This window comes from Pan paniscus, chromosome 7 (genome assembly GCF_029289425.2).
Source record: "Pan paniscus chromosome 7, NHGRI_mPanPan1-v2.0_pri, whole genome shotgun sequence".
Classification (NCBI taxonomy): domain Eukaryota; kingdom Metazoa; phylum Chordata; class Mammalia; order Primates; family Hominidae; genus Pan; species Pan paniscus.
In genome coordinates, this window is record NC_073256.2 from 108,829,689 (window position 1) to 108,836,229 (window position 6,541).

Sequence of the window (6,541 nt, forward strand, 5' to 3'; positions counted from 1 at the left end):
TATTATAATTCTTAGCCCAGAATATATCCTCTATAACTTGTTCTCCTGGGTGATATACGATATGAAAGTTATCCTGTGTGATATGCTATATTCAGAAACTCAACATACTCTAAATGTATACATCTAAAATAGAATGTATGATATTTCCCTAGAACTGGCACCCTCACTCAAGTCTCTGTTTTAGTTAGTGGTATCACCTCCTTCCATTTCCTCACCTGAAATCTCAGTGCATGTGGCTTTCCCTCACGTCAGTACTCCATATGGAATGCTTTTCATAGCCACCTCCTTTTCTTCAGGGCTGCTTTCCAAGCACACTCTGACATCACCTGAACCATTCCTTTTTGTTTTTTTTCATGCCAGATAGGTAATATACCGATGTCGTAACAAGGTTTGAGGAAGGCACAACTCATACATGTGCGTGACAACCCATTCATCACACTTATTAACTGGAAAAAAGATCACTACTCCATTTTTTGCTTTTTCATTTTCCCACAAGGGTGCCAGGTTACTCTCCAGCTACCCAGTGTTGACCTCTGAACTTGGAATTAATTTTCCAGAGAATAAAGGTGTTTAACAAAATGAACTCTTTTTAAATTTCATTTTAAAAAAGTTTTAATTTCCATAGGTTTTGGGGGAATAGGTGTTAGTTGGTTACATGAGTAGGTTTTTGAGTGGTGATTTGTAACATCTTGGTGCACCCATCACCCAAGCAGTATACAGTGAACCCGATTTGTAGCCTTTTATCCCTCATCCCCTTCCCACCATTTCTGCCCTCCAAGTCTTCAAAGTCCATTGTATCATTCTTATGCTTTTGTATCCTTTTAGCTTAGCTCCCACCTATGAGTGAGAACATATGATATTTGGTTGTCCATTCCTGAGTTACTTCACTTAGAATAATAGTCTCTAATCCCATCCAGGTTGCTGTGAATGCTGTGAATTCATTCCTTTTTATGGCTGAGTAGTATTGCATTATATATATATAAAATTATATATATATAAAATTATATATATATAAAATTATATATACATACGTGTGTGTATATATATATACACACACACATATATATATATACACACCATAGCTATATAGCTACATATATACCACAGTTTCTTTATCCACTCATTGATTGGTGGACATTTGGGTGATAAAATGATCTCTATGTGACATTTTAACTCAAAAGTTTTATGATTCTTGTTTGTTTTAGGAGTCCACATTACTACTTTTGCCAAAAATCTTAAAGTCAAGCTTTAAAGACATTTCCTAATTTAGCTACATTTTTTGAGCAATTGTGCCTTCCCTCCCTTGGTCCTCCCTGTCACCCAGCCATGCCAATGTCTTCTGTCACATGCTCGCTCCATTGTTCATACACTTTCCTCATTGTTAATTAGCTCCTTTCTCTTCTTGCTGCCCATTCTTTAGGAATCTGACAGGGGAAATTTAAGTAAGAATGAGTGTGATAGATGAAGATGAGAAAATAAAATAAGGTAATATTGGGCTAGGTCAATGTGTGATAGATGAAGATGAGAAAATAAAATAAAGTAACATTGAGCTAGGTCTTTTCCTATGGTCTCTGAGGCTTCCTTTCTAACGAACGAGGCCTTCTTGTTCTTATGAAAGGCATTATGACTGCTGGCAGCCCTCTGTTTACATCCTTCAAGGTGTTAAACCCCATGGAGAACCCTAATTGACTCCGATTGGTTCATGAGACTCTTGCTGCTATTGGAAGAATGGTCCAGTCCATTCTGAATGACTAGGCCTGGTCAATGTGTTTTCCAGTTGGTGGTAGGCAGTGGGTTTTGTGGCTATAACCAAAGTGAAAACAGTGTGTTACCAGAGGTGGGAAGGGCTGTTGCACTAACCAAAACAATTGATATTCACTAGTCTCTATAGGTTCAGTTGACATAATATGTCCCCCCAGTATGTGAACATTTACATAAATATACTCATTCATTGATTCAATGACTATAATATGGTCCTGTCTACCTGAGGCAAATGTCCAGCTATTCAGGATTGCAGCAGACACAGGTGGATGTCTAGTAAATATCTACACCCCCACCCACCTTTCATAAAGCACAGTATCTGCTAAGATGCTGCTGCTCAGCCACTGCAATTCCCACCATGAGATTAGCTCCTGTAAATGGAATATGAATAGGGGTGTTCCACTCCCAAGCCAAGTTGATTAAGAAGCAGATGTGCCTTCTCTATTTTTGCTTTTCCTTTCCCTCGGTTGGAAGCAAAAGTCATGGAACCTTTAGGTGCTGGCAGCGCTACACCCTGAGTCATCATGTGGAATGTTATGTGGCAAACATTCTCACTGAATTGTTGTGTAAAGAAAAAATTATGCTTTATTATTAAGTCACCAGTGTTTGGGTATTCATCTGCTGACAGCAGCTAGTGTTAACCTAATGAAACTGGAAAAATCCACATAACGGATATCACTCAGAGAAAAGAAAAAAGTGATTGTATTAAATTGACAATAGCAATGATCTTCTTCCTCAACACATAATAGAAACTTCCTGAAGGCAGAGACTTTCCCTGTTCTTTTCAACGTTGTATCCCAAATATTAGAACAGCTACTGGCACATAGTAGGTGCTCAGTAAATATTTGTTGATTATTGATGTAGTAGTGTTTTTTAATTGCTGCATGACAAATTACTACAATCATTGTGGCTTAAGCAACACACATTAACTATTTCACAGTTTCCATGGGTCAGGAGTCTGAGAATGGCTGCTATAGCTTGGTCCTTTGCTCAGGATCTCACAAAGCTGTAATCAAGGTATCAGCTGCAGCTAGTGTCTCTCATCTGAAGCTCAATGACCTCTTCCAAACTCATGTGGGCAGTATTAATTTTCTCAGAGCAGTAGAATCTGTGGTAGCTTACTTCTTCAAAGCCTGTGGGAAAGAGAGTTCCTTACCTCTAGACCCTCTTTTTGATGGGATTTTTACTAGATGAGCTGGTTTAGGTTAGGCTCACCAAGTAAACATCTCTTTAATTAACTTACAGAAAACTGATTATAGACCTTAATTACATCTGAAAAGCCATTGTATTCTTGTCATAAAATGTAAGCTAATCAAAGTAGTGACTATTCTAATACCTTTTCCATGTTTTTAGAATATGGAACTTAGAAGCAAGTTCTAGGTTCTGTCCATATTTAAAGGAGGTTATTATACAAGGGTTTTACTCATTGTGAGTTATTTTAGAATTCTGCCTACCTCAAAGGACAAAATATTTTGAAAATATGCTTATACTTTAAAATATGGATATAGAACATTATTTTATTTTATTTATTTATTTTTGAGACAGAATCTTGCTCTGTTACCCAGGCTGGAGTGCAGTGGCATTATCCCGGCTCACTGCAAACTCTGCCTCCTGGGTTCAAGGGATTCTCCTGCCTCAGCCTCCCGAGTAGCTGGGATTACAGGGATGCAACACCACAGCTAATTTCTTGTATTTTTAGTAGAGATGGAGTTTCACCATATTGGCCAGGCTGGTCTTGAACTCCTGACCTCAAGTTGATTCACTTGCTGTAGCCTCCGAAAGTGCTGAGATTACAGGCGTGAGCCACTGCACCCAGCCTAGAACATTATTATAAAATAGAGATGATGACTACTTGTAAGCTTGGTATAATAAAAATCCAGTATTTTTAAAGGTTTAAATTTAGCAAATGATTTTAAGAAATTAGTAAAATTATGAACAAATGATAAATACTCAACTGTCTTACATTTTTATGAACCCAGAGTAAACATTATAATATATTTACATAGAAACATATTCATACTACCGTAAGAATATTCTAGTAAGATACATTTTTACTAAATTATAATTAAAAATTCATGCTCAGAGATAGTCTTCTATAGATACTAGTATCCCAAGTATTTCTAATAGTAGTAGTAGTAGTAATAAAAAGAATAATAGAAACAAAGTATTCTATTGATGTTTGATATTAATATAGCAGATATAGTAATTATTATATTTGCCGTGTTGCTGTTAAAACTGGAGAATCTGCCATTTAAATATTTACTGGAACTTCATTTCTGATTTCTAGGGTGGAATTTTCTCTTCTCCTCTTTGTGGTGATCCCCCACTGTACTCTGGGAATGTCTGCGTTTGTGGGCTTTTATTCAGACTTAGAGAAAAGCACCTACATTTTCTTCTTGAGAAAGTGTTAAACTCCAGAAAGTAACCCACGTGCAGACACTTGAGATGGAGATAATAATGCTGTCCTTGGTCATTTTGTTTTGATTAAGATTGCCTTTGTTAGCATTACTCTTTCTTCATTTGTGCTTAGGGAATGTCTATGTTTGTGAGTTTTTCTATGCAAGCATTTACTCATAAAATTCTGAAAACAGAAATGAAGCTTTGTTGCCTATCTTGGTTCCTTGACAACATGGAAGCTTTCCAATGCTTAACATACTACACTATGGGAAAAACACAGGTAATTTTGTATTTTGGGATTGTCCTGAAAGGAGCCTAGGGTGAGACCAATGCCTGTGGGTAGGGGGTGGATTTCTCCCTAAGAAGAATGCATGATCCCCATGAAGCAAGCTGGGGAGAGGTCAATCAAGGGCAGAAACTTGATTGGAAATCAGTCAAGAGATTGGGGACTCCTGGGGGAGTCAGAAGGAAGGAAAAGCTGTTTCTTTTCTTTCTGACCTCAGGGAGTTGGTGTCTAGACTGCAGGAGAAGATGTATACTGTACTTAGGAAGCTCTCCTTGCCTCTTTGCCAGAAGGTAAGCTGGACTCTATAAAATGGAGGAGACAAGGAATGGCAGGAAGGTTGATTTTCACCACAGTGAGGCAGGTCAAGATCTAAACAGGAAAAGGTGTCAGGAGATGACTGACATGTGGCTTGGGACTTTGGATTCTAAACGCAACCACAACCAATTTCAAGTTTTCTGTGTGATACAGTTCCCGTCCCTGGTTTCTTTTAGTGAAGTCTTATTAAGCATTACACAGCGCAGTTGTGCTTTAGAGAATTGAGGGATGAGCTTACCATTACACTTGCAGTAAAGCTTCTATAGGGGAGAACCACCCACACCCTGAGACATACATGAAATGAAGCTCAACTCAGAATTGGGGGGCATGGTCCAGCAATAGATGTGGGGTATTCCAAGTGACCAGTGAGTTCCAAAATATAATTTGAGAGCATGTAACAAATGGTATCAGGATTCCCAGAGGTACTGGGAGAAGGAAACCTCATAAAAGAGTGCCTGTACAAAAGTACATTCGTAACAAAAAAGTAAAAAGGAAGTGCTACTTTATTTCAAAGTCTTCTGAGGCCGGAGCATATGCATTAAAACAGTTTTCCTTTGTTCAGCTTTTCTTGTTCTTTATCCAGTTCCTGACAAAGCAAATGTGTTAAATTTCCTACCTGTAGATAGAAACATTTACAGTTTTATCTTTCCAGTGAAGGCCTTGATTACACTTGAGTAAAAGGCAATAGAACAAGAGGAAGAACAGTGATGTTACAGCATCCAAAGAATAATAATAACTTAAAACTGGAAATACTTATTTTTATAAATTAATTTCTCAACATATACGTGTGTTAATTTTATGTATAAAACAAATCCAGCTGTACTTACGAATACCTATCAGAATCCTAAACAGTTTGAAAATACCTAATATAGTAAAACTATCACAATATCAACTAAAAATCTCTATTTAATTAAAAATTATTATGAAGATACACATATGTTCACAAGCATAAATTTATTTGATTTGGGATTGTGTACATCTACCTTAGATTGAGATAACTTTTGAAAATATTCAATATTAGAAAAGTAATCTAAATAGCAGGCAGAAGAGGTTTATTTCATACCATCCATTCCTTTCTTCCTTCCCTAAAAGATTCTTTGATATCTCCTCCAAGAAAAAAATCAGAAGGAACCTAGAAAAACTTGTCATGCAGTTTAAGGAATGGCTGTGAGGCCAGCCAAAACAAAGAGTGGAGAAGAAAATGCTTGAATGTAGGGATGTAATGAAAATGATCTTGCTGGTCATAGAAATTGCAGGAGGGATTCTCTCATGAGATGGGAGGTGAAGGATTTCATTTCTAAGCTTCCTTTCAGCACTTAAGATTCTATGAATTTGACACTCTTGTCCACCATTTCTTGCTGAATTACACTGGAGTAGGTTTGTTTGTTTAGTTATTAATGTGACTGCCATCTTTGCTTAGCACCCTTCATTCCTTGTGCATTTTTAAACCTTTCTTTTACTTGACCAAATGCAAATACATGTGCTTAGATTCTGCCTACACATCAGTAACAATCAAAAGAAAATACATACTTAATCATGCAGGTGCTTTATCCAACATGACACTAAACATTTGCAAAAAGGTGGGATTCCAAACATTCATATTTTAGGGGACACTGAGTTGTAGCTATATCAAATATGTGAAAGCACATGGCAGCCCTGTGATTCATTTAATCTTTGAGGATATGAATAACAACAAAGAAGTCGGTGATCTGGGCTGCCAATTTCTTGTTTAGTTTTTAGTTTCTATGGCTTACAAAAATATTTCTTTTATTTCGTTTGACT

At 37.0% G+C, this 6,541-nt stretch overlaps 1 non-coding gene across 1 annotated transcript; it reads right to left on the minus strand.

The window, feature by feature from the left end:
* Nucleotides 1–354: 354 nt before the first annotated feature.
* LOC112440786 (small nucleolar RNA U13) lies at nucleotides 355–459 on the minus strand. Its single transcript, XR_003028798.1, has one exon. It is a non-coding gene; the product is annotated as a small nucleolar RNA U13 (small nucleolar RNA).
* Nucleotides 460–6,541: the final 6,082 nt, after the last annotated feature.